Consider the following 13,245-nt stretch of genomic DNA (forward strand, 5'->3'; position numbering starts at 1 on the left):
TTGACAACCAAACAATATCTGGCAAAGATATTCGCATGCATTGAAACGTGGTGATATAATCTGTATGACCATATCTTCGAGGATGCCATTTGTGTTGACAGCCAAACAATATCTCGCAAAGCTATTGGTATGCATTGAAACGTGGTGATATAATATGTATGGCGTTATCTTCTTGGATGGCATTTTCACAAATTTAGTAGGGTGTCAGTGGACCGAACGATCTGATAGACCCAAAAGGTCCGAACTTCATTTTACAAGACATGGGCACAATAGTTGGATCAATTGGATCTAATTTGGAAATGGTTTATATATCATATGGTCCAAAAATTGTACTGGATCAGGCTCAAATTAACATAGCCAGAAAATCAATTGGCGCATCCTAAATTGTTTAGAGGAAGCTATATAGAGTGGAATGGTGTTGCTAAAATGTATCTAACACTCGATGTCGGCAAGTTATATATATATATATATATATATATATATATATATATATATATATATATATATATATATATATATATATATATATAGAGGAATAAGATTGTACGCTCGACCGTACCTAAAGTTAGGTACGGTAGAGTGCCAAATCACATGGGTCCCACATTTTTGGTGAGCATCTAAACCATTCATTTGCATGGCCCCATCATAGATAGGGTGCATACCAAAAATCAGCTCCATAGGATCATCCTAACCCATCCATTTGTGGAGGCCAAAATGGACAGACAGTGTTTGTCCACAAATCTGCCCATTTTGGCCTCCAGTTTTGGAGGGGTTAGGATGATTCGATGGTGCTGATTTTTGGTATGCACCCTATCTATGATGGGGCCTTGCAAATGAATGGTTTAGATGCCCACCAAAAATGGGGGACCCATGTGATTTGGCACTCTATCGTACCTAACTTTAGGTACGGTCGAGCGTACAATCCTTTTCCTCATATATATATATATATATATATATATATATATATATATATATATATATACTAGTAAAAAACCCCGTGCAATGCATGGGCCGACAAAGAACTGTACGGACCACGTCATAGGTTGATCCAAACCGTCCATGTGATGGAACACAACATAAATAGGTTGTGCCCCAAAAATCATTTCCATAGGCTTATCCTAGCCCTCCAATCTATAGAGGTTTCCATAATTCCTCTTAAATCGGATGGTTAAGATCACCCTATAGATTTTTTATTAAAAAACCATAAAAGAGGGGGGTAAGATTGAAATTATGTGGCTTTAATGGGTGCCTTTGTTAAAAAGCATAAAGTAGGGGGTAGGATTGAAAATATGTGGGTTGAATGGGTGCATTTGTTAAAAAAAGTGATGTGTAATTCTCATAGAATTTTCAAAAAATTCAAAAAATTCTCTTATTTTCTCTTCTGCTATATTGTATACTAGTAAGAAACCCTGTTGTAGACACCCCATTTTGACCGAATCCTAATAGAGTCGTTATGATAGAAACCCTATCAAACTAGTGTTTTAATGTCCCAAATTTGTTCCTAGAATAGGTTAGGGTCTCATTTAGGTCCCCGTAAAATTTCATTCGAATCCGTCTCGGTTTGCCTAACAAATGAGCGAGGTTTGTAGCATAGCGTGGTGTAGGAATAAGGGTGGTGATTTAGCCAGAAATGAGGGTGCGCTGGAATCTGGAAAACCAGTTCAAATTTTCCGTAATGGGCTGTCCAGGGAGATATAGGGTATGCAGATTAGTGTGTAACATAATTAGGGGGTGTATTATCCTGAACCAGGGCAATTTCGTAATTTGCGAAGATGCTTTTCTTCCCCTCCAAGTCACCATTAGGCCCTAAGCTAGGTTAGTGAGAGCCTTAGGACTAGAATTAGCCAGAGGAGAATCCTAGGTAGTTAGGCTTCCTTTGATCCCAGCCCTTAAACAAAAGCTGATTTGAAGGGCTAGGATCAAGAGGAGGGAGATATTTTCCATAAAAATTTCCTCCTCCGCTATTGCCCGAGTCCCCCCTTTATTCATCAAAGAGTAGTTATAAAACGCACTTGAGGGTTGTCCAGGGGAGGAAGAGAAGGTAGACATATGTTTTAAAATTGGTGACCCCTTTCTTGCTCGGGGCAGCCCCCTATAGAGTAAAAGAGTAGTCTTGCATACACTAGAAAGGGCTGTCCATGGAAAGAGAGGGGGGGGGGGTCTGCATATATCATTCCCCATTTTCTTTAAAAACCCAAGCGAATTAGGGTTTTTTGGGGGGAGGAGGCATTCGACCCATTTTCTAGAGAAAAGGGGGAAAACCAAAATTCGCAGAGAGGGAGAGAAGAAGAAAAAACCTCTCCTCCGGCCAAATCCACCACCATCTTCGGCCAATACCCCTCTTTTATTCATCTCCACCATCAGTGTTGTCATCCAAACCCACCTCCCTCTGGTTCTTCTTGTTCTTCTTCCCCAAATCTACCACCATCTCCGGCCAGCCACCTCCGACCACCATCATCCCCGCCATCCATCACAGCCACCACCTCCATTTTCTTCTCCCCCTCATCCGCTGGCCATCTCCATTGCCGCTCGACCCCCACCTTGTCTCCGGCCTCTATAACCCGCCACCACCACGGAATCCGACCACCAAACCCTCTTCACCGTTGATCCGGTCACATCCTCCATCCAACCCTATCTCTAACCCTCTTCTCCATCACCACCATAGCATCCCCATTTATTCCGGCAAGCTTGCCGGAATCCAATCACCCCAACCTCATCTTCTTCGGCATGGCATTGCCGTATTCCGACCCTACTTCCAGCCAAACCACTCTAGTAGCCCCCATCCTCACTCATCTCCTTCCTCCACTTCACCTCCATCTCCCGCCATAGCATCCAGCCGAGCCGCCCACTTCTATCTCCTTCTTCTCCTTCCTCGGTGGGGGTTCTCGCCGGAATCCGACCACCTCTCTTAATCACAGCAGCCACCTCTTTATCATTTCAAACCCTTTTCTCATTTACCCAAACCCATCATCTTTTCCCTTTAACCCCTGCAAATCCATTTTCTCTGCTACTATTTTCGACCATCCTCTCTAATTTCTAGCAATCCATTCCGACGGCAATTCCATCCCGACAATTTCAGATTGGAGGTCATGAAGAAAGGAAGAGCGTCATCGTCGCATAGATCTGATTCTTGTCTCTGATCGTCACCATTTCAACAGGTAATCTTATCACCCTCTCTCCAGATCATGTTTGAAAAAGAATTTTATTCACCATTAGGGCCTGTTTGGATGCCGAGAAAATCTTGATTTGGACCTCTCACATCCGTAGCCCATTGGCATGGTGATCTGGATCCATATCAGATCTCTTGATCTAGATCTCTCATATTTGCAGCCCATTTGGCTTTGTGATTTGGATCTAGATCAGATCTTTGATCTTGATTTCTTTGCAGCCCTTTTTTGCACTTTGATGTGAATCCGAATCAAATTCTTTGATTTGAATTTATCATATATGCGGCCCATTTTTACACTATGATTTGGATGCTGATTTGATCTTTGAATGCAAGATGAAAATATAAGATTCTGCGATGAATGGATTGTGAAGTCATGTATGCTTAATTGATGTAGGAAATCAGATGATCACTTTACTCCGTGTCGAGGGTACAAGTATCATCTGATTTCGCAGGAGACCCCATGCTGTGGGTGTTACTAGATGGATAACCGATTTGCTTGTTCTCTTGGATTCTGGAGCATCTGCAGATTTCTTAAATTTGACACTCCCCAATGCATGTTGGCAGTTTCTCTGTTGAGTTACATTCTTGTTCTATTATTATTTTCATTATTATTGGAGAGTAATGTAGGCTGAATGGATAATAGTGATTAAATGATTTCTTTGCCCCATGTTGTGGGTGCAAGGGCATAAATTGCCTGATTTTATGTCTTGCTTCTGAAATATCTTTGGTTTTATCAAGCTGATATCTTGGCACCGTGTGGATTGTCCCCCTCCTCTATCTTCATGAAATCATAGCCTGGGCTGGAAATGTGAGCCACCTAAATAGAAAACGTTTCCAACGTACATGATATATTAGGGAAGCCAACTCTGCAGATCTTTTATCCAAAACTAATTGTTGCATCAAAGGAGAAGATCTTCCTCCCTCAAACCTGCCCCCTGATCATCTGATGGCCCTTGTCATAGATGACTCCTCTGAAACTTTGTATACTAGATTCTAGTTCCCATGTCTATTTTATTTTCATATGCTGTGTTTCTAGGGATGCTCTTGAGGAGCCCTTCTCTCGTCTGTTTCTTTATCTGTTCAATGGTTTCTTCCATTGTTTGCTGCTGGTTTTGTTGGAGCCTGCCCCACAAACTGTTGGCCTTTGAGCCCCCTCATTGTACTCTTTCTCTTTTTAATGATATCAGGTAGGGGTCTTGCCTAACCCCAGCTTACCCAACAAAAAAAAAATACTTGTCATTTTATCAAATACTTATACTTAAAAGAAGGTCTGTTAGTAAGGAGGCCTAAGGCAACTTTGTCCCAATGCTCTTTTAATTACCTCCGAGACGCCAGTGTCTTCCTGGCAGTTCTTTTCTTTTTTAGAGATCTGCTAACAAAACGGGAGCAGATGATAAGTACAAGTGTACAAAAAGACAAGAAAGAACCCTAAGTCAATAGGTTTGAATCTTGCATTGAATAAACAGGAAAGGGCATATATACACTTATTCCAGGATTATTTTTTGGAAAATGATAAATTCGCCCCCTCTTTTTACATGGTAAAAAAAGAAAGGGCGTCCATACCCTTGAATCTATGCCAGGTGAAGAACAGCAGCCCCTCTGCAGTCGTTGATACACTGGAGCTGGCTGTCCCAAGTGAAAAAAAAGGAGCATTTGTCAAACTTTGGACCCTGTACAAGGGTATTCTACTCATTTTCACTTACGTCTTTTTCAACAAAAGAGGGTCTCGTCTTGGAAGTATTTTCCTTCTTTGAGAAATTATCTGGTACACGGCCGTGCATGTACTTGCTGTCCAAAAATTCACCACGACTCACATTGTTAATCGTTTGGTTGATCCAAACCCTTCATTTGTTGGGCCCGGACGTAGATAGGATTTAACCCGAAAAACTTCTCCATAGGATGATGCTAACCCTCCGATTTGTGGAGGATTCAAAATTCAAATGGACGTCTAAGAATAGAAATCTCCACAGATCGAGAGTCAGGATGATCATATGGAGAAAGTCTTTTGGGCATGTGCCCAATCTCTTTTAGGTCCCCAATAAATGAATGGCTTAGATCACCCAAAAAATGTGCCTGGCCAGGGGGCACCGACGTCCACAGTATAAATTCTCAAGTATCACATCTTAACTGTATCTGATTTTATTTTTAGGTTTTAACCCGTAGGTTCTTTCTATCACTCCTATTATTTGACGCGAAATAAACAGTATCATGGAAATGACATGTTTATCGTAAAGACTAGTAATCAAATGCTTTGAAAGTTCATGCAAAAGAAAGTCTAACCATGCATTTGACGCTTGACTAATCAACCATATGCATGTGATTTGTGGAATGACTGGTTCCAAAACTGTGGCCCATTAGTTGAAAGTTTGATTTTCCTTTTTGGCAGGGGAAGACCAATTCAATCTTAAAAAACACATGAGATCACGACTTAATAAGATAATAATATGTTTTGTGTGTGTGTGTGGGGGGGGGGGGGGGGGGCTACGCGTGAATTCTAAGTAGTGGCAGGGAGTGGGAATTTTTTAAAATGCGAATTCCCATTAAAAAACAAGACAAGATTCAAGTGATTGAGAATTCTCCAAATAAAAACACGACAGTGTTAGTCTTCATTGTGATTTCCGTTGAAAATTAGTCCTCATTACTTGGTGATTTCCCTTGAAAAGAATGCTTTGGCTGTGATGGTGACATTTCTGGCTTTTAATTTACGTAAACTGGATCAAACTTTGACTAAACATGTTTTTCACTCATATTTAGGTGGGAGGAGACATTATAGTAATACAACGATGCGTACGTGCTGGCTACGACGTAGTGGGTACTACCTGTGATAGATCTGAACCGTCCATTTGGCAGATCTTGCTATCGATCTCCTATAGCGCGAAAATCATGGCAATCGCTTGGTTCAAGCATCCAATATTATGTTTTCTTAGTGAACATGAACAGTCAAAAACTATATCTAGGCAACGGTTCCAATTGAAAAAAAATAAAAAATTACACATTACTGAAAATTAGGAACGCATAATTGGCATGTTTTTTGGCCTACAAGAGATCCACATCAAGGCTAATAGAATGGATGGTTCGGATTGAAGCGACAAGCCTCATGCTGCAAAATATGAACCGTTGATTTTTTGTAGTCACTAATCTTTCAGATTGAATTTACGTGATTTTTTGCTGTCTCATGCTTGTTGACAAGATCAGTGGTCTTGACTGTGCATACAAATCCCTGTGTGCGACCCAAAAATAAACGTTTAGGATTGATCTAGAGCCACATATGAAGAGAATATTTCTGCCTCTATTGTCTAGAGATGGCCAACCATATCAAGGGACCCAAAAATTGGTTTGCTTCACATGACCACCTACGCTACGCCGTTCAGATCAATGCTAATGACCAATTTTTAGGTGGTCTGGGGGGCCTTATCAGAGATAATCAAGGTATGATTAAAAATCTCTTCTCAATCAATGTAGACAAAAAGGAAATCTATGAGCTGGAATTGCAGGCTATTAAAAGAGGGATCGTCCTTGCCCTGTCCATGAACTGTCTGAAATTATGGATCGAATCGGATTCAAAACTCGTGGTGGATATCATCCTTGGAATTGTACGTGTCCCTTGGAAGCAAAAACAAACCCTTAGAAAATCAGAAGCTATCTAGATCATCTGAATTGGAGAATTTCCCATTCTTGGAGAGAAGGAAACTGCCCTGCGGATCAACTGTCAAAAAGGAATTACCCACATAAAGGCTTTTCTTCCACAGTTTTTTTGGCTACTCAAAGCTTCCTTTCAGCTGTAATTGAAGACATGAATGGATCATTGTATCTTAGATTGTAAGGGCTGAAGCCCGACCTGTCGGCCCTTATGTTCTGGCCTCTTGGCCCCCCTTGTAATGTTTCTATCTTTTTAATGTTATCTGGTAGGGGTCTCGCCTAAACCCAGCTTACCTATCAAAAAAAAATAAAAATGCTAATGACCAATTTTTGGGTAATTCACGTGGCCTGCCAATCTCTTGACTTCGACGGTCTTCGACGTAGACTGAGGGACTGACGGGAACGACCCGAAATTTTTTCCTCCAACGTTACTTTGATGGGCAATGATAAATTCGCACCCCCTTAGGGTAATTCGCACCCGTCTAACTTGAATTGGTGTTAAAAAGTGTTGAAGTCTGCCACATACACTCCTTTACAGAGGTGCGAATTATCCTACAGGAGGTGCGAATTTATCGTCTCCCTACTTTGACTCTCACGTTCTTATAAGCCCTCACCACTCCTGCCTACAGTATTATTTCTCCTCTATATAAATCCAGTGTCTCACTTTCCCAAATCAACATTTATTACCTCTCCTCTATATAAATCCAGTGTTGCAGTTTCACAAATCATCTCTCTCTCTCTCTCTCTCTCTCTCTCTCTCTACCGTTTCATGCACTTTGACACTTCTCTCTCCCTATAACAAAAAAAAATATGGGGAACTCCTTGAATGCTTGCTTTCATGGAATTACAGGGGAAGAAAGAGTTAGAGTTAAGAGACTGAAGAATCCGAAGGCTTCGGATTATAACCATCATCAAACTATAGAGAATATGAAGGGCGAAAGCTTTGGTACCCATAAAAAAGGATCTAAAGGCTCTGTTGTGCCTTTGGGTACGACTGATAACTTTCTAGAGAGAAAAGAGTGTAACGTTGATGAAATGAAGATGAGATCACACGATGCAATTGAGGGAGGGGTTACAAGAGTCAAGATTGTTCTCACTAAGATGGAGGCAGCTCAATTAATGTTGAAGTGCCAAGGAAAAGGAGCGAGTTTTGAGGATCTAAGAAGCGAGTTAAGAAAGATAGAATTCAATCGTCGGAGTCTAGTAGTCCCTCTTGACCCTTGTTCTGATGCTTGGAGCCCAAAGCTTGAGAGCATCCCAGAGAATTGTTAGCACTGTTTAAAATCTCTTTTGAGTCAGTTTTTTACTAGCTATTTCAAGTTGAATCAATCACCTTGGAAAAGTTTTATCAACATAGCTTCTTAAAAGCTCCTTTGACTCACCAGAGTTGACTCATCCTTTTGCCTTGGCCGAGTCGGGTCCGAGTTCAAGTTTCTAAGAACTAATTAGATGTAATATAGTCATATGAGAGTATGTATATAAAATCAAATTAGCTTTCCGTTCATTGCAGTTTGCATGCATAAAGCTACACATCTGTTTTAGTCTTTATATGCGTGCTGCTTTGTTGATCTTGTGTTCCTTTTTTTTATGAGAAAGGGGTGTCTGAGCAATTTTGAAAAAGCAATTTATTTGGCCCCAACCCAAAGTATCGGGCCCCGAAATCCTATTCAAATTAGAGGGTTATGACCATGAAGCTGATATTGGAGCACAACCTATCAAAGACCCAAAAATATCTAATGGTGTGGATGATATAGCTATATACGTCCACTGCACTTTTAGAGCACAGCCTTTTCAATTTATTTTGTCTTTTTTAAACCGGCTTGTTAGAGCTTTTTGTGAACTATAATAACATGCATGGATTTGGATTCGCTTGTCGGGGATCGACATGAAATCGACGTGTCCGATTCGGCAAACCTTTAAAAGTAGGATTCATGGATTCGGTGATTTTTATTAAAGAAAAAAAAAAAAAACTTAATTATATAAATATATATCTATTATATAAAGAGGAAGGGGAGTTTTACTGTGCACGCCCACATGGCGGCCTCCCCTTCATATTTGACAATTTCTCAAAAATGAAAAACCAATTTCGTTTCATTTGCAAAAAAAAAACCCCAATTTTCTGAAATACCCTATCTCCGTTTTGTAGTTAAAATCAATAATAAATCTATATACCACTCATCATTCCGATTTTTTAATTTCGAAAACATTCCTCTCTCTCTCTCTACACGCACACATGTATGTGTGTATTCATGAAAAGCTTTGACGAAATCTTTCCAATAGCAAATATCTCATGCAGACTAATTCAATACCACAGCTGTACCTCTCCTAATTGTAAATGGATATCTTTACCATTGAGCCGCGGGGTCCGCTTTCTTTATTACATAACCTCTATCTGTGTGTTAGTTCGGATCATGCTCATCAGTAGGAGAAAGAGAAGAATGTGGTGGAAAGAGGTTGCTTGGTATTGATCCCATTGACTCGGCATCACCATCAATGGCACCACTCGGGTCATATGCCCCAGGTGGAGGTGTAGCTTAAGAGAGTAGAAGAAGAAGGGGGAAAGATCGTGATCCATCCTTTTCTCTTTTGCCGCGGTTCACACGTTCTTCCTTCCACTTACATGAGTCAAGACGGTAGGGTTTTTATCAAGAGTGAACAGACTGTTATTTTCTAATAATAAAAAGTTCAGAAAAAAACACGGATAAAGGGAAAATATTAGACCTGGCAAACGGGTGGGCCGGGCCGGGTTTGATCAGGCCAGTACGGGTCCGGGTCAAACAGGCCGGCTCACAATGACTCGGAAAAATTTACGAGTCACGGATCTTTGACCCACACCAGGCCCGTATGGGCCGGGTCGACCCGCGGGTCACCCGTATTTTTTTTAAGAATTTTGGTTGTTTTCTAAAATAAAAAAAACCTCTGCCATGTGTCACATCCTCTGAAAAGTCTTTACATTCCTCTCTCTCTCTCTCTCTAATAGCTTTCACTCCATTCTTCTTTTTCTGTGTTTTTCTTGATACCCACGCTCTACCAACTATCTTCTTTTCCTTTTGTCTACAGAAATGGAAAAAGTATTATGTCTGCACCACACAGGAAGAAAAAGCATTTGAAAATAGAAATTCAAGTGATGTGACGAAAATACACTCTTCCTCGAAAAGTAATATACATTTTAACGGGGCACCCGCAGGTCGATCCGGCCCGGAGCAGTTTTGACTGGCCTGTTGGACCCATGGGTCAAACTAAAACGGGTCACTAAATTGCGACCCGGACCCGGAAATTATGGGTGGGCCAGGTCGACCCATGGGTCCGGGTCACTCTTTGTCAGGTCTAGAAAATATACATGATTCTCATTTTTAAGGAGAATGATGTGTCGGATTCACTAGAAAAAATAGAATCCGTAACCTTAGGCAGCCAGATTATACAATAGAAGACACAGCAATGATATTTTCACCCCTACAGTGCGCATTGACGTCAAATCACGTTAATGGGTCGACTGCGTACTGCAAGGGGGTGAAAATATCATCACCCTAATGCTCTGTTTGGATGCTAGGTTTTTTTTGTTCCCAGGATTTATGTGGGTAAAGTTTTAGTGGTCACATCAGCTTTTTCTTGCTGACATCAGCAAAATCTTCTCTTGAAAATGGTGTTCTCTCTTTCTCTCTCTACCCTCTCTCTCCACTCATCATAATATCTTTCTCTAATTAATGTTTGTCCCCTCTTTTGTCTCCTACCTTTACCCACATAAATCCCAGGTAAAAAAAAAAACCCGGCATCCAAACAGAGCATAAAAGACATTAGTTTTTGGGAATCGTATTAACCTTTGACAGCTAGTCAATTAATAAAGGACACAGTGGGTTCGCCTCGTTATCAAAACATACTATCGTATTTTGATAATAAGATGAACTCACCTTGTCTTCTATTTTTAACTAGCTACTCGGCGGTTTTTGGGAATTATAGTAGTTTTGACAACTGGTTACATTATAAAAGACAAGGTGGAATCGTCTTATTACCAAGACATGATAGTACGAACATTAGTAACCTATCTATATTGCTGTTGATTGATTTGCTAGCGTCCATAGTAAAAGTATTTCACGGATGGTCTGTTGCACCTGACAGCAGCCCACCTCGTGAATGAAGACAAAATCTGCTGAAAAGTGAGTCTCTATGGCTGCTGTCAGATTCAACAGACCATCCGCAGAATGCCTTTTGGCAAATCCTATTGCTGGGTTATGAAAGGTTGGTACGTAAAAGTAGTTGTTGTCTAATGATATTAGGTAAGGCAAATCCCTTGCAATCCTACAAATGCAAAAGGGTCAGAGCCTATGGTCCAAGATCAACGACACAGTCCCATATTTTATTAGGAAGTAAGTAGCGCTAATTGTCTTATAGTTCACACAATTTGGTGTTCACATTTCAAACTTGACAACTCCGTCCTTTCTTTCTTTCTTTTTTTGGTAGGTACAAGTCCGTCTTTAGTGCCTCCACAACAATATGTTTACATTTCAAACCAAAATTTTAGTTTTTTGGTTGTTGAATTTTTTATACCTTTCCATATTCTAATGACACCCGTACAACTACTCTTCGAGGTGAACAACCAGACTAACTCTACTTGTTTACGTACCACTACTCTACGGGGTAACTAGGAGAAGACTGCTTGGCCAATCTACTCCGTGATGAATACTGCTTTAGGTTTTAATTCACCACCACTTTACAATACTCTAGGAGGAATCAACCCAAAATAAATTACCTACCTTGCACTGGTCCCCCTAAGGCTATTTGTTTCTTGCTTTGTGAGATTTACCAACATTAATTTTGTGGGATGTGTGTTCCATACCATACTCTTTAATCTTTGCTTTAGTTTTACGTCTTGTGACAACATGTCTTTGTGCTTTAATAATCAGCTTGTAAAGTTGTGATAATTTTCAAGATAGTGTTCTCAACAACCAATCAGAATGCTGGTTAATAAAGTATGGAGTGCCATTATCAAAACAAGGGATTGCAGATATCATTTCACAATAGTGTTATCTCTAATATCTCTTTATTCAGAATAAAGATAAGAGTCTAATAGATGAAATATTTCAATTCGATAATTCGAACCCGTGGAGAATACACAATAATGAGAGACAGAGAGATGAAATTGCCCATGCGAAAAGAGATGCAAGAAATGACATCTAATCAAAGGATGGCCCGACAAGGCTATCTTAGTTCAAGGATGGAGATTAGTGCGATTGATTGCCTAACTACATTCCCATTGCCAAATGTTTGTGAGAAAACCAGTATATAATATAGAAGAATATAAGGACTGTTAAATGAACACATCGTCAACATTCCCATTGCCAAATGTTTGTGAGAAAACCACTAAATAACAGAGAAGAATATAAGGAATGTCAAAGGAACACATCGTCTAGTGAAGATGGCGAAAGGTTTAATTCCAAACCATGCCAGGTTCTCAATATCAGAAAATATAGATCGGATATATATGTATGAAGAGTATGTGATAGCATATTTAAAACTATATATCGGATATGTTGGCGATATTTAAAAGTATGTGACCAATATTTTCACTACCATATTTTGATACCCGCACTACTCTGTTTTACACTTTTTTGAGTGGATGTTGATAGCATCTTGAGTATTGCAAGAGCTGTGAAAATTATCTTATATATGTATTGTTAGAAAAAAATTGATGTGCAAATCTGTAATTTAGGATTCGAAAAATACCTTATAAGAAATTAATCTCACAACTTGAAGACAGAGATTACTAATACTATTTTCTGCAATAATAATCTGTGAAGGAAAAAGAAATCGTTAGATCACTTATCGAGTTGAGGCACGAAGAATCTTCGCTGTCCTTAAGGCAAATCTTGCCCCCACTATGACGAATCAACGGTGCAGATGGGCGTCTCGGCGTATGCCTCCAGGATACAACAACTCTCGCTCCAGGGGTGTGCACTCACGCAGCCCGGATGCCTAAGAACTCGCTTATATTTGCCAAAAGCCTTGAGCAGAAAACCAGAGAGAAAGCCAGAGAAGAGAAAGAGCAGAAGAAGAATCCGTCAAGGATGATCTTCTGTTTTCTCTAAAACCGATTTATATAGAAAGGTAATCGATCTGTTGTGATGAAACGTCTCACTCTTTTAGTGCGTGAGAGACGTTTTCCAAACGGTCACTAAACCACGATTAAGGAATCTCAAACGGTAAAAAAAGAATTAAAACAAAATAAATAAATTCTTGACCGTTAAAAGGAAAAATAAATAATAGAAAAAGAAAAGCCTTAAGTCCACGCGCGCGGCTGGCCAAGCCTGGCCGGGCCGGGCGGCGCGCGTGGTAAGATCAAAAGCCCACCGGACCCAAGTGGGCAATCCGTGCGCGTAGGATCCTCATAACCTCTTGCTCATTTACAAGGTTAAGAGAGTGAAAATATATATATGGCCACT

This window comes from Tasmannia lanceolata, unplaced genomic scaffold (genome assembly GCF_043159265.1).
Source record: "Tasmannia lanceolata isolate RefF3 unplaced genomic scaffold, GAP_Taslan_0.1 ptg000037l, whole genome shotgun sequence".
NCBI lineage: Eukaryota > Viridiplantae > Streptophyta > Magnoliopsida > Canellales > Winteraceae > Tasmannia > Tasmannia lanceolata.